General features: G+C 39.1%; 1 protein-coding gene across 6 annotated transcripts in view; it reads left to right on the top strand.

Annotated features, from left to right (window-relative positions):
* The first annotated feature begins 13,333 nt into the window (after window positions 1-13,333).
* The window catches only part of tcf3b (transcription factor 3b), a 35,211-nt gene continuing 33,223 nt past the window's right edge, over window positions 13,334-15,321 (top strand). For 2 of the 6 annotated variants that reach the window (XM_038299211.1, XM_038299212.1), the window contains exon 1: window positions 13,335-13,883. The gene's annotated coding sequence lies outside the window, so the exon portion shown is untranslated. Of the gene's footprint in view, window positions 13,884-15,321 lie in introns of all 6 variants that reach the window. The other 4 variants (XM_038299214.1, XM_038299209.1, XM_038299213.1 and 1 more) reach the window with 3 other exon arrangements.

Genomic DNA, 15,321 nt, shown 5'->3' with positions numbered 1-15,321 from the left:
AGCTTTAAGGTTATTGTCAGGGTTAGGGCATAGAACAAGGATGTGTAGGTATGAAGTATGTCGAGTACCAAGAAAGATACCAAAATAAAAATCAACACCTTCAGACTTCACTAAAAATATACATTTCCTCTGGAGAAAAGGTTTTGGAGGCAAAGATTGAGCCACAAAGCCCATTCATATGCTCAGAGGAATCAGGTTGGAGCTTCCACATTAAAACTGTACCAACAAGTCAAGTAGTGAAAGCATCATTCTGAGGGTTTGCTGGCAATAAGTTTTAATAGTGTGGTGCACAAAATAGCATAACCTTGACACCATTACTCTATCATCAGAAAACAAAATTTGGAAATGTTAGAATAGGCCAGGTCTAAACCCAGGTCTAAAAGGCCAGGTCTAAACCCATCAGATTCTGTTTTGCTATTTCTGACAAAAAATTTTCAAATATTTCTCCATAAATAACCCTATTGATAGCCACAAAAAAAAAAGTATGGAGGTTTCCAACACTTTACCCAGACATTATATGTGGTGTGGTGTTAGTGGTTAGAGAGCAGGTCATGTATGTCCTGGTGAGGCGGGACCTCCTCCAGTGTGAAACACATCAGTCCCTGATCAGGACAATTAGACTCCCTGGATTCTGTTCATCATGTTTAATATTACTTTATCATCACAAATATGCTACTAAAAAGGATATTTAAGGTGAATATCATTATCAAATGTGAGAGGGGTTGTATGTGGGGTTTTACGGAATAGGATTAGGGCCAGTGAAAAAAAAAAGTTAACTGATTTTTAAATTTTATTTCAGTTTAGTATGGGAAAAAAGTCAGAATTCTGACTTTTTTCCTATATTAAAAAAAAAAATAAAAATCCGTTAACATTTTTTTTTTCCATTGACCCTAATCCCTTTCCGTAGGGTTTTGACTCAGTCAGTACACAATAAGATACTCTTTAAAACAAATTTGTTTTCTTCTCTTTTAAAGTACAGTTGCTTGGTGTCCAATGTAAAATTAAAGAAGAAAGTAAATATTTAAAAAAGGATTTAAATTGATACAGCATCCATCGCCTGTCCACTTTGTTAACTTCTAACTCTGTGCATAAGAAATAAAAAGTTCCCTAAATCTACCAGCAGGTGGCAGTGCAACTCCTGGTATTAACACTTGTGGCTGCAGAGCCCCTTTCTTGCATTCATTCATCAACATCATGTCTTTGCCAGAGCAGACTATACTGTGTACCATAGGTCCACACAAATAATAACACTTAATTGATCTCTTATAAATGTAGAAAACAAAACTATTTCAGTAAAAAGTCAACTTACAAATCTTGTTTTGAACTGCTATACTTCAGCACAAGTTTCCTTTGAGCTGAGGCTACCTATCCATATGTTAAACCTTTCTCTCTGCAGAAAAAGTCCAGAGCAGCAGACTACAACTGCAGGCTTGTTGTCACCCTGTCTTCCTGTTTGTCTCAGTGTGTTCCCCTGAGGCAGTCCAGCGGGGTGACAGAGGTCATGGAATAGCTCATTAACCCCACCCCAACAGCCCACACATTGCTGCAGTCCTCAGGCTCCTGCTGCACACACACACCACATTTTATAATGCTCCACTAATAGCAGTTAACTCGACTTAAGCCAGCTCTATTTCAGGAATGCTGCATGTGAAGAATATGTCTTGCTTTGAGTAATGAAAGCCTTTATGAATGGAAAGTCGATGGATATTTTACTCTGCAAGGTTTGAACCTGTCGTCCAGATGTCTAAGGGCTTCATGTCATTTTATTGTTTTGTTTGTAAGGTTGCTAAAAAAGAAAAAAAAGCACAGTGGAGTAGGGTGTTATTTTCCATTTTCAGACACCATTGTTCTAGTCAAAACATATTGTATAAAAGGAGCAGCAGCACTTCAGGGGCCAGGAGATGCCTCCGAGCTGTTGTCTGGTGCCTCTTGTGATATTATTCCCTTATAGTCTGCACATTCAAACTTGCAAGGAATGTGTATGCGTAAGCATGCTCTGTAACTCTTTCTATCAAGACTTTTTGTATTTCGAGAGCAAGGGTTTTGTTTTATAACAACACCTGCTTGTGCCCATGCGTGCAGATCATTAGCGCACCACGTACAGAGCAAGATTTTTGCTGCCTTACAAGAGAGCATTTGGAGGAGGTGGGAGAAAGCACAAACCCTCACACGACTTTAGCCTCATTTTCTCCACTTCTACTGGGACTCTATCCGCACGCTGTGGAGCATGAGCTCCGTCCAAAGCAGTCGCCGTGAGCAATCTCTGCAGCCTAAGCTTCCCAGTTTCTCTCAGGGTGTATTTTGTCCTGATCATGTGTTTAAATGGCTCAATATGACAATAATTAGTGAGTGCCAAAGACATGTGTTCTTTCTTATGTTGATAAGGGACATTGAACTTTAACCTGTGCACCTCTGTAGCCACCTTCACCACCACACCCCATCCAAGCCATATGCCCCCAGCTAACACTAGACTGCATACACACACATCCACACACACACACACACCGTTCACACTGTCCAACTCTCGTCAGGAAATATCGGGGGGGTTGGACAGGCTTGGAGCTTTGCCTCTGGCCGTCTTGCCTCCTCCCCAGAGAACAGAGGACTGAGGTGCCTTTAAACCACTGCGGCAAAAACCCGACCAAAACCCTGCAGTCATTAATATGCAAAAATGCAAATGAGTAGGTAATTAAGAGCTGGAGCTCTCTGGAGGCTCTTTGATTGCTAATGAATTCTAATCTGCAAGGAAAGGGGGGGAGGGGAGGAGGAAAACAGATGAAAGAAAAAGAGAAAACAACCAAAAAATATGAGCTTAAAACACTTGTTTTCCCCAAAATCATAGATTCTTCAGCTCAGTTCATTGCAGATTAATCTAAATGTTAATAGAGTTAGTTAACAGAACTAGCAGGGCAATGAAATCTGTACGGCTCATGGATATTTTGGGAAATAAAAATGTATCAAGCACAAACTGTCAAAGCGTTCTGTTTGGAGATGGCTGTGTTTGTGGATTTCTCTCAGTAAACATCCATGAAAACCAGATTACACCGAAGATGCAGACAACAACGGAGAAAGTGAAGTGACTGTGTGGATGTGGCTAATTAGAGGAGAACATGACAGGCAGGCAGACACTTCTGACCAGCGGCTATCAAAGAAAACACAAGGTCAGATACCCCAACAGTGTGTTCTTTACTGCAACAGCAGCTGCGAGCTGGAGTAAAGGAGTTGTCATTTCATCACTTTTGTGAGCAATAACACATCCCCACTTCCACTCTTACTCGTTCACCCTCTCTCACACACAAACATTAGTATATACTCACACACACACATGCACACTGCTGTTATTGTTGTTGCAGTGCTCCCACGACACTAACAATCTCCTCGTCCCTCCCCCACTTGGGCTAGCATCTATCTCCCGTTCACTCCCTCTCCTCTCCCCTCCTGTCCTGGGCAGCTCTGACATGCCTACTTGAATTGATTTAAGGTCAATTCGTCTTCTGATCTGATTGTTATCATGTGACTTTTCGCACACCTCCCTTTCAATACAAGGCTACTGTATTACTTTCCGTCTTTTCATAATACCTCACTGCTCTCTTATAAAGCACTTTGAAAATAAGAGCAGAGGCTGAACAGAAACAAAATGAAAGAGGACAGACACATTTGAAGAAGGTAAACAAACACACAAAGCCTCAAAAGTTAATAAAAATGGGGGGAATAAAACCAATAAAACATGAGAGGTGAACAAAATAAAATGAGGCCACAGTGTACAACTCATACTGTGTCAAAGGCCAGAGAGTGAAATGTGTTTTAGGGGAGATTTAAATCCTGTTATTGAAGGTGCCTACTTAATGTGCCGCAATAAAGCAGCAAAACAACTCTATAACCTCTGAGTTAACACAGCAACTTTGGAACGCACAGCAACTTTAGCTTAAAAGCCTATGTGTTTAAAAAGCTTAAAACTAATAAGAAACTTACCATCTAGTGAATTGACCTAAAATTAATTCTTACGTGAACCATTGATAGAGGGGGAAAAAAAATGATTGAACAAGTTCATTTGTGATTGTACCAGTTATGTGAAAGCAAAAACTGCATAGGTACTTCCAAAAGATTAAGTTTTAATAAAACTGGCAGAAACAGGTCAAAAAATACGTAGCTTGCTGTTTTATTTTATCTTTGGAACGAATAGGGCTAATCTTGTGCGTCTCAGAAAAATTACATTTTGTTTATTTATATTCACAACATGTCATCTCAAGGCACTTTACATAGAAAATTAAACCAGATCATACAGTCAGATTGGTTCAAAGTTTTCTATCTAAGGAAAACCAGTTGATTGCATCAACTAATCGACTCTATAGCAATCCCTCACACCAAGCATGCTTGTAGCGACAGTGGAGAGGAAAATGCCCTTTTAACAGGAATAACCCGCCTGCAGGAGCAGGCTCAGTGTGAGCGGCCTTCTGCTGAGGCCGACTGGGGTTCAAGGAGACAGAGGCACATGTGGCAAGGTACACAACAGAGGGCCAGGATATCATGTTTAGGGTTAGGATTCGTTTGATGGGAAATAATGGTTTGACAGTTGTTTCTGAAGTGTTGTGCAAAATAACACCAATAATATGATAGAGGTTGTGATAGCTTTATTCTGTGGGGACCCTTTTTTTTCTCTGCCTGAGATAGAGGAGCTCCTCAGGGTTGGGGTGAAGATAGATGGAGCTGAATGATGTTGGTCCACAAAAAATACCTGCTAGTTGCTGCAACAGACCGGCAGCAGAGATTTACCTTCCAGCTGGACAACCATTAAAAGCTAGAGCTATTATGAACTGTTTTAGATCTATGCATTTTAATGTTAAAATGGCCTAGTCAAAGTCCAAACTTTACATAGTCCAAAGTCCAAACTTCAATTCAATTTCGAAGCTGTGGTTAGACTTGAGAAATTATTTTTGCAGGAACAAATCTAGTCAGTCTGGCCAGTCTTGAGCTAATATGCAGCACATTCAAGTCTTTAATTGAATTCTCTTTATTTATATAGTGCCGATTCGCAGAACCACTCATCTCAAGGCATTTCAAAAGGTCAGTTTAATCAAATCTTACAGACAAATTGGTTAAAATCTTTCTAGCTGATTGCATCGAGTCATTGACTTTGCAGAATTCCCCCTTCTGGATGAGCATGTAACAGCAGTAGACATTTGTTTGCAAAGTGTCGCATATAATGATATTGAGGAGGAAAAAACTCTCTTTAACAGGAAGAAACCTTTATCAGAACCAGGCCCAGTGTAAACCACCCTTTGCCCTGGCTGACTGGGAGTTTGAGATGAAAAGCATCCACAAACAAATATAATATAGAAGCACTGATCCAGGAATATTTTCTTTGTTAGAAAAGGTAATAGCAGACTAGCTCCAGGTTGCATTGTCTAGGAAAGAAAAACAGTAATGAAAATGAGCTCTGAATCAGTCTTCTACAAAAAAAAAAATAAAAAAAATAAATAAATAAATAAAACAGTTAGTTGCAAGCACCGCCTTTGGCTTTCTCTGGAAGAGAAACAGAACAAAACACTGAAAGACAGGGCCAACTATAATCAACTAACTATCTAGCTAACTGTCCAAATTGCAGATAATTCCAGTGGTGACATTTTATAGCACACATCGAGAGGAGTCAGTTGAGGAGGCTCGGACATCTTCTTCGGATGCCCCCTGGACGCCTCCCTCGGGAGGTGTTCCAGGCATGTCCCACCGGGGGGAGGCCCAGGGGACGGCCCGGGACACGCTGGAGAGACTATGTCTCTCGGCTGGCCTGGGAGCGCCTAGGGCTTCCCCCAACAGAGCTGGAGGAGGTGTCTGCGGAGAGGGAAGTCTGGGAGTCTCAGCTTAGTCTTCTGCCCCCGCGACCCGGTTCCGGATAAAGCGGGAGACGACGAGTACGAGTACGAGTACATTTTATAGCATGGAATATTATCTAATTATTTATTTAGAAAAAGAATATGACAGCTTTTTGAAAACTACATCAAGTTGGAAAGTTGGAAATTTCACTATTACATTCAACCGTTAAGTTTTAGGATAATGTCTTCTTTAGATCAAGGAAGACAGACATGTTAAAAATTTTGTTTTTTGTGTGTGTTCTCATCACAGCTTAAGATAATTTAGGTCATCTATATGTAACAAGTCTGACTAAGACGTTGATAATAAAATCAGAGACAAAATTGTGTTTTTAAGGTTTATTGAAAGATGTTGAGATGTTAGATTGAAGCAGAGATATAGGCAGACAGGCTGGTGGCAGGCTTGAGAAGGCAAATGATGTTTGGACACGCTTAATGGGAAAGGCACGTAGCAGACTTGAAAAAGCAGGTGACAGCTGAAAGAGCTGATGACAGACCAAACAGGCTGATGGCAGGCTTGAGAAGGTGGAGGATGGCTGGACGGGCTGGTGACTGACTAAACCTGCTGGTGGCCAAGAGAGGATGTATCAAGAACCAGAGGTTGGTTAGAACTAGTGTTGCGCCGATGCCATTCTTTGGCCCCGTAACCGATACCCGATACCTGGCTGTGCAGTATCGGCCGATACCGATACCATAATAATGTAAAATAATTGCCATCATGGCATTGTCAAGCTGCTGCCTACCTTTGTGAAGCAGGAAAAGATCTAATACAAAGTGAATCCAGTAGAACTTTTTATTGCCTACCTGGAATGGGTGACAATAGTTGAATAAACTTTTGGCTCTCAAAATGGTATCGGTGCTCTATTTGTTGGTACTCGCCGATACCGATACCACCATTTTAGGGCAGTATTGGGGCCCCGTCCAATATTGGTATCGGTATCGGTGCAACACTAGTTAGAACCCAGAGCAGGGCAAGCACAGGAATAAGGCAGGAGGTGTATACATCAATTTAGCCCATGCAAAGAAATAGCCTACTCACTAGGAATTGACTAGTTCAAGCACAGATGGCAATCTGGCAGGGACTGACTGAGAGTGGAAGGTATCGATAGGCAGCATTCCAGATTAAACAACTTGCCTGTAAATTGGACAGTGCCAGGTGAACCTGTTTACCCAATCAGCTGAGTGGGGCAGAGCAGAAGAAGGAAAACAGTCAGCAAGCCAAAAACAACAACAAAAAAGGAAATAGCCAAAGGCAGGCTGCATGTCACTATAGCAGTCAGACATTCAGGGAAAGGCTGGATAAAACAGTCACCAACATGCTTGAGTAGAAAAAAATAAAGGAAAAAACTGTCAGTCATCTGCTGTACATTTCCTGGATATTAGCAATTAATTGCTGATGTTTATTGACAAAAGACGAGCAATAATTGAGCATATGATACACCTCGGGAAAAATTCTGCAGAGGTGGATATGATTGCCATCCAAAGTGTTGATTCTACAGTGCCGAATACTTAAACCTATACTTACCCACTGCTCAGGCGCAGAAATGATTTCATTAGGGAAAATTTTAAAGAGAGCTTTGATGTTCAGTAATACAAGAACTAAACAGCCGACAAAAAACATAGTTTAGTAATATGAGAAGAAATGTGTTTTTGTTCACTCCTATTTCTAAGATGTTCTGTATTTCTGCTTGTTGCTCTCTGTAATTCATTTTCTCTCTTTCCTTTTTATCTCCCTCAACAAAATCAGAGACTCGAGTGCTTTACTACACTGTTTGGCCATCAGTCTTTCCATTTTCCAGACTTATAAACAGGAAAACAGTGTTCTGCTTACCTACCTGAAGCAGGGTGGGCAAAACATGGGTGTCCATGCACTGCACAATTATGGGAATCCAAGATGATAGGGAGCGGGGGGTTGGGGGTCCCATAAAAGCACTAGAGAGAGAAGAGAGGAAATGCAGGAAAGCCATTGTCAAATGAGAGCAGACAGAAGCCAAAAACACTGTTGATTCAGTTTTTCCCTTTAGTAAATAGATTGTTGATTTGCTTTTGTGTTTGTCTGTCTGTATTGGATCCTGACTTAGAGCTTGTGGTGTATGGGAGGATTAATGTCAGGGACAATCCCTCAAACTCATTTTCTTTCTAACTGTGGAGCTTGGTGGGAATTAAAGTTTGAGGATAAGGGAGAAGGACAGTGTGTTTCCTGCTGACAGCAGTCCTGTATGTGATGAAGAGAAATCCGGGTTCATTGTGTTCCTTTGTTTGAATTCAGGAAGATTTGCTGTTCTAACTTGTTCCAAAATAATTGGTCTAAAGCATGGGGGTAGGGGGGGTGTCACCATAACCTTGTGGATTATTGCCCTCTTTAAATCACTCTTCCCACACCTGCTGGTTGTTTAACATGCTGGAAGTCCGTGTGAGTTTGGGGTGTTTTTCTGCCAGCCGATCTGTAATACCGGGAAGAAGCTTGACGGGAGTCAGTTTATCATGAGCACAGAGAGCACAACAGATAGATTCCCCCTGTCTCCTCCCCTTCAGCACAGATAGACTCAGAGCATGGGCACTCAGCCAACACAATCAATCTATCTGCTACTACCCCCAGCCTCTAACTCTTATTGGAGGACGGCTTCCAAAGGGGCAAGAAAAGCATGAATCATAGCCCTGCTATGAGAAGCTCTTACGCCTCCAAATACACGTGTAAAGACGCTCTGGCGAGGGGCTGTTGCAGCCCTGCAACAAAGTTGTAGCATTTAGGAAGGGGCAGAGTCTGTGCAGGGAGAGGGATTGTTGGTCTTGGCCTAGTTTTCTTGTCTGATCAGAAACCTGTGCACCTCTGCCCTTCCCCCACCCAAACTGAAAGCTCTACTATTACAAGCCAAGAGGGGCTCACTGTGGAGTGAGGTGAACAGCTCAACCACCTCCACATTTCAGTGCTGTACGTCGCCGCTGATATGTACATGCTGTGTAGACAAATAAAGGTTCCCAAGATTGAATCTGGCATTATTATTTTTTGTTTTGTTTGCTCTCTGCAAAGCATTGCTAATCAGTGAAAAAGATCCAAAGAGGATTAAGTCATTAGCACACATTATTGCAGATTATTACAGGCTGTTGTTTCTTGTGAGAATTTATGCAATTGAAAATACATGTACATAGACCGAATACTTCATTAATATGCGAAAATATATGACCGATTAGCACCAATGTGCCAAACATATGCTAATTTTCTATGTGCATCTGTCGTTAATTAAAGATATGAAGCTGGGAATGGTTGGAAGGAATCATCGAGGGGCTCCGTGACACCGTCCCTCCCCACTCTGCCTTCAATTGTCCATCGTACTCCAAATGTATATTTACACACGCTTTAAAAAAAAATTTGTATTGTTTTTGTTTGCTGCTTGCCTCATTGAAATGCTGCCATATGTTTCAGGTGGTAAATTACATATGGTCGCTTTGATGGGGACAGGAAAAAAATGAGTTTTGCATAAATCTGAGCTTTTATTGATTATTGTGTTCTATTTTATTTGTATGTTATATAGTATATTACCAACTCAGGTGGGACTGCCAATGCTATATATTGGTGCATTACTAAGCCATCATTATCAAGTGAATTTTATATTAGATAGCATTAAATTAAAATGGATTCATTTGTAAGATGATCTCAACACCCTGTCAGCCTGAATCGTAACTCATTTACTTATTTTGCCACTTCATAACCACAAACTTGAATGTATTTATTACACTTTGTGATACATTCGGACGCAAAAGAGTTAACTGTGATGTCGAATCAAACTGGTATTTTTTTTTTTTTTAAGGCCTGGCTCATACAAATGTTCAAAGTCTAGACAGTGGTTGTTCACCACTGTTGCTGCAATCTTGCAATCTGAAGAATCATTGTAAATTTTTTTTCCTTGGAACAAAGGTTTAGATTTAGTCCGATTGTCTAGGACACATTTTAACATCAGTTTTCATACCAGAGAGTCTGTATTGGATTTTCGAGTTGTAATTCTGTATATATACCCCTTGCGACCCCACTATATATATGTATATATATATATATATATATATATATATATATATATATATATATATATATATATATATATATATATATATATGTGTGTGTATATATATATATGTGTGTATACATATATATATATATATACTGACTTCTCTAAAATTCTCCTTAGGTGTGAGTTTGTGCATGAACGGTTGATTATTTTGTTTCTGTGTTGCCCTGCAATGGACTGGCGACCTGTCCAAGGTGGACCTCGCCTCTCACCTGTAGACAGCTACAGATAGGCTCCAGCACCTAGTAGGGATTGTGTGACAGAAAATGGATGGATGGATTTCAGTGTAGCCCTGAATTCATTTGGTTGGAAGAAAAACATTTTCTCACTTTCAAGTCTTTGTAATTTTCGTTCCAGCCTTGTTGTTCCACACTGATCAACTTTTCTTGTCCAGCGGAAGAAAAATCCTCCCCCCTTACTTAAAGGATGATGTGTTCATGGTGACGACTGAGGTCACACATGTAAAGCCTTTCTTTAACAAAGATTTTTATTTTATTTTTTTTAATAGCTTTTCATACATATTGCACCTCTGATGTTCATTTTATCAGTAAATTTTCACACTGCAACTGTGAACCTCTGCAGCTCTTCCAGAGTGACCATGGGTATCTTGGTTACATATCTTAAATAATACTTGCTTGTCAGTTCAGGTAGACAATAATGTCCTGGTAGTTTGCAATTGTGCTAAACTCTTTCAATTTTCAGATGGCGGTGTGTTTATTACGACGTTCAAAGTTCTGGATATTGTGTCACAATATAACCCTCTGAGAAACCTCTGAGGCCTTATTAGTATCAAGCAATAGCATATATATATATATATATATATATATATATATATATATATATATATATATATATATATATATATATATATATATATATATATATATATATATATATATATATATATATATATATATATATATATATATATATATATATATATATATATATGTATATATAAATACATTATGACTTGTAAATATTTAATCCAATATTGCCTTTCTGCTTTAGTAAAATATGCCATGATATTGTGCAGTATCATTGTCAAGTGCCCAAGCAAATACCGCATGTATAGACGTCAAAAGGATCAGTTATGAATAACAGCCCAGGTTTATTTATAGGATTCACTCCAATATGAAAAAAAAAAATGGCAGACATCACCAGATACTGATATAAAGGCCAGTATATTATGCTTCCTTAATAATAGCTTTGATAATAAGGATAACAAAAAAGAAGAAGATATATTATCTGATTCTACATAAATCAAAAGATCATTTTAATAAAACCTATTTCATGTACAATGCAAATGAATATATGTCAGTGTGTTTATCCATATATAATACACTCAACACATTTTTGCTTCTTTTGATTTGTCACATGTAACCTATCTCTGCTTATTCTTTTCATTAGATGCGCTCTGTCTCAGGTTATGTGTTTTTCCAGGTCTTTCTTCTCTGCCCTCTCCCTCCCTCCAGACTGGCTGCCCTTGTACATGCTCTCCATGTCAGACCCAGCTGTTACTACAAACTACTTGGAGGGCTTACAAGCCTAATTGCAAATCCTGACAACAGGATCGCTTATACATCAAGGCCTTACGTTAACTATATAAAAAAATAAAAAATTTGCTTTACCAGAACTTTATTACTCAAAAAAATTGTTTTTATCCTGTTAAATTACATTATTTAGCTATAAATATATATATATATATATATATATATATATATATATATATATATATATAAATTAATAGAAATGACAATATAGATCATCCTGTGTGTGTTTGCAATACCTGAGTGTGTGCCTGATCTGTTTGTTAAAGCATTTATGGATGGACCACAAATCTAGTGTTTTGTGCTAAGGATTGTTCTGTAACCCAGGGGACCACAGTTGATGAATTATTTACCTATATGACCTACTGACAATAATTCCCCCCTTTCACTGGTAACTTCTTGGTAAATAAATGCTGGAAAGCTTTGACAGAATTTGCATGCATCTTTACCGTTAATGTTCACGCCCAAAGCATGGGCAGCATGCCCAATAAGCCAACTCAATGATAGCATACTGGTTATGGTTAAGTCCCTATGTGAGATTCTGCTGATGACTGCTTGATAAGGAGTTCTTGGGCTGGTTATTTGGTATCTTAAGAAGTAATCAGGATTTTTTTGTTTGTTTGTTGCATAGATGCCATGGTACCAAGAAAGGAAACAAAGAAGGTTTATTAAAACTTCTTTCTTTGTTGTCAACTTTTGCCCTCAGGTTACATCCGACAGCTGTCTAACACCTACATACTCTTTTAAAATGAACAGTTGGTGCGCGTTTCCAGTTGAGTGCAACACAACTAGAGGTGTTTTGTGCAAGTTAAGTAAATAACAAAGACAGGTTGCGGCTTGTGTGTAACTGGGACATCTAATGTCCTGTTTTTATTTAGTTTGTCTCAATAATAACCACTGAATAGTTGCTAAATTCTAAGACTGATTTTCTCCCAAAAAGAAGAAATATGATATAACAGAAAAATGTATGCTTTGAGTGCCCTCCCCGTTTGAAGTGTTGGCCCTGAACTATTTCACTCTGCACTCCCTCCCTCCTCTCCATTCTGGTCTGTAGAGGGCAGTTACTAGGGGTGGGTTGGTTTTATGTTTGCCAGTTCATTCACAAAAAGGGAGCTATGTAATAATAATAATAATAATAATAATAATAATAATAATAATAATAATAATAATAATAATAATAATAATAATAATAACAACAACAACAACAACAACAACAACAAAAATAATAATAATAATAATAAAAATAATAATACATTTCATTGATTCATTATTTCCCCTGACTGTCTCTGATCAGGGACCCTTTTTAACCTGCTATTTACCCTTTACATCATTCATTGAATAAATTAAGACATTCAACAATACTGTTAGTCCATAACATTAACCGTAAGGTGCATTTGCTGTGCATGCTGAATGGAAAATATCCTATTGCCATAATAGCTAGAATGCATGTATCCCCTTTTAATTTTCATTAGAACAAAATCACACAGAAATGTGCTTGGTTACATAATCTTATAAATTATGTAGACTATCTGGGCTTTAGTTATAGTAAATATAACATATTGCAGCTCCTCAGGTTGTTAAATGTTTTTTTTTTTATGAATAATCGAAAGCGGAGCCTCCAACCTAAGTATTAAAATGATGTCAGCAGGCATGTTGGAGGCCCCCTTTAGCCAGCCTCCCTGTGCACACAGCGAAAGTGAGCGTCAACAAATGGGCGGACTCAAGCTGGATTTCTCAAAGCACACTGGGTATTTTTGCTGTCAATCAAACAATCACGCTTTTAGATTGGCTGAAGCCATTTGCATTTATCGTGCCATCTCGTCGCTCCGCTGCTGTGTTATAGGAGGCAACTTTCTTGCAATAGCCTTCCGCTGGGTGACCTAGTGCTGGTATTTATTCGCATGTGTAAAAATTACTCCCTCCGAAAATTGTAAGTAGGCGTTTTTTCTGCTTCAGAATCGTCGAAAGCTCAATTTCGTCTGTTAAAGTTTATTGGAAACCGCCGTTATATCCGAAAGGCGTTTGAAATCGGACACCGCTGGCGCTGAGGCCCTCACTTTTTTTCGCGGACGGATACGTTGTTACGTCTGACAATGTGGACGGAGGTGGTGAAGATGTCTACGAGAAGAATGAAATCATCTCTGTAGTAACAACAAGAAAGGCAGACGCGAGATTAGTTACTATAGCAGAATTGTTTGCACCCAGTCGCTTTACATTGTAGCACACACGTGGGCGCTACGTGTAGAAAAGGCAGACTTCCCGGGGACAAAAGAAAGACATCCACTGTGCTCCAATGCGTTTCGTGCACTGAGGTCGAAATTCTCTTGAAGTTTTATGTTTTTCCCCCCTTCGAGTCTCCGCTTTTCTATTTCACTGTTGGATATCACACACGGAGAGGAGAGGTAAATACCCATTCTTTCACTTTACTCTTTAGGGGGTTGTTGCATGGATTTCATTGGGGTTTCATTGGCACCTAATTTTCGAAAAGTTTTTTTTTTTTTTTTTCAGGGAATGTGTGGTTTAAGCGGGGGATGTGAGTTTTTTTTTTTTTTTTGTGTCTGGTCTCCGGCTCGACCTCCGAGTGGAGGAAATTACTCCTTTGTTCTGCAAAATGACTCCTTTATGGTTAAATGTTGTTGGCTTTGACTCTTTGTTTTTCACCGTGTGCCCTAATCGCCGCAGACTCCAGCTACTCAAGTTGGACCGTTAAATAATTTTGTTAATGCTGGGGGGGAGCATTTTCTCCAAACTTTGTGATCTGGATCATTTGCTTTGCAGACATGAACCAAACTTTCCATAAACTCCCCCCAGCCCCCCCATTGGTGGCCCTTTAAACATTCCTTTATGGAAGTGTCTGGCCACTACTTATTTTATTGCACATTTGGCAGGAAATTCCTCCTGATCCCACCCCCACCGTCTCCTCCACTCATCTCCCTCATAATGCACGACCAGAACCCCAATAGTACCTTCAAATGTGCTGCTAGAAGTTTGGAGTCTGTTCCTCTTGGTTGTAATGGATGCACTTGTTATGGTTTTTTGGTTAATCTGATGCATAATGTCAACAAGGCCAACAGTAAACAGAATTGGTTCGTTGTCAGCAGTTGGATTGGGCCTAGTGGTCCTGATCACATTCTGATGCTTCTACAGGCGGTATTAAGAAGGGTTTTATCCAACTTCTCCATCCCCTTATTTCGTATTTTACTGCGTTTTGCATTTTTATTTCTGTCTAAAATGCATTTTTTTTAATCTGCACTGCCATTTTCAGTTTTATACTTTAGACTTCGCATCATTTTTTATTATCCAACTAGGCTGACATTTCTGTGGCATGGGTTGGTATGAAAGTTTATCATTTGATAACCTAAAGCGGAACATGCAATAGTTTCAGAAACAGATACTCAATTATAAAATAAAAAACTTTAAATAATTGTATTTAATGCAACTAGAGTTGCACCTGATTGAGAGCAGAATCACAGGATTTGTTTTTATTTGTCATTGGTTTTACCAGAGATTAGTAGGCCAGAAAGTAAAAAAAGTCGGTTGCTGCTTTTGTATTGTTTGTCTTGTTAAATAGTTTCGCATTGCATTGATTTGACAGGAATCAGGTGATGATACGCATAGGTATAAAAGTATATTTGGGATTAATCTGGTAAATTCTTTCATATTGGATTAGAAAGGATCTTACTGGATGAAAGCCTAAATTCTCCTGCTCTGTTTTGGTCCTTTGAGAGAAATGACATTGGTCAACTGGAACTGGATCTGGAAGTTGCTATTGGCAGAAAAAACAAAAGCACATACAAGTCTTAATCTTTTGGTGATTAAATTGGATAAAACTTTGATTAA

Source organism: Cyprinodon tularosa, unplaced genomic scaffold (assembly GCF_016077235.1).
Source record: "Cyprinodon tularosa strain WSP-4 unplaced genomic scaffold, ASM1607723v1 ctg420, whole genome shotgun sequence".
In the NCBI taxonomy this organism is placed as follows: Eukaryota; Metazoa; Chordata; class Actinopteri; order Cyprinodontiformes; family Cyprinodontidae; genus Cyprinodon; species Cyprinodon tularosa.
The sequence above is the reverse complement of the archived record's forward strand: the minus strand, read 5'-3'. Positions and strand labels throughout refer to the sequence as shown.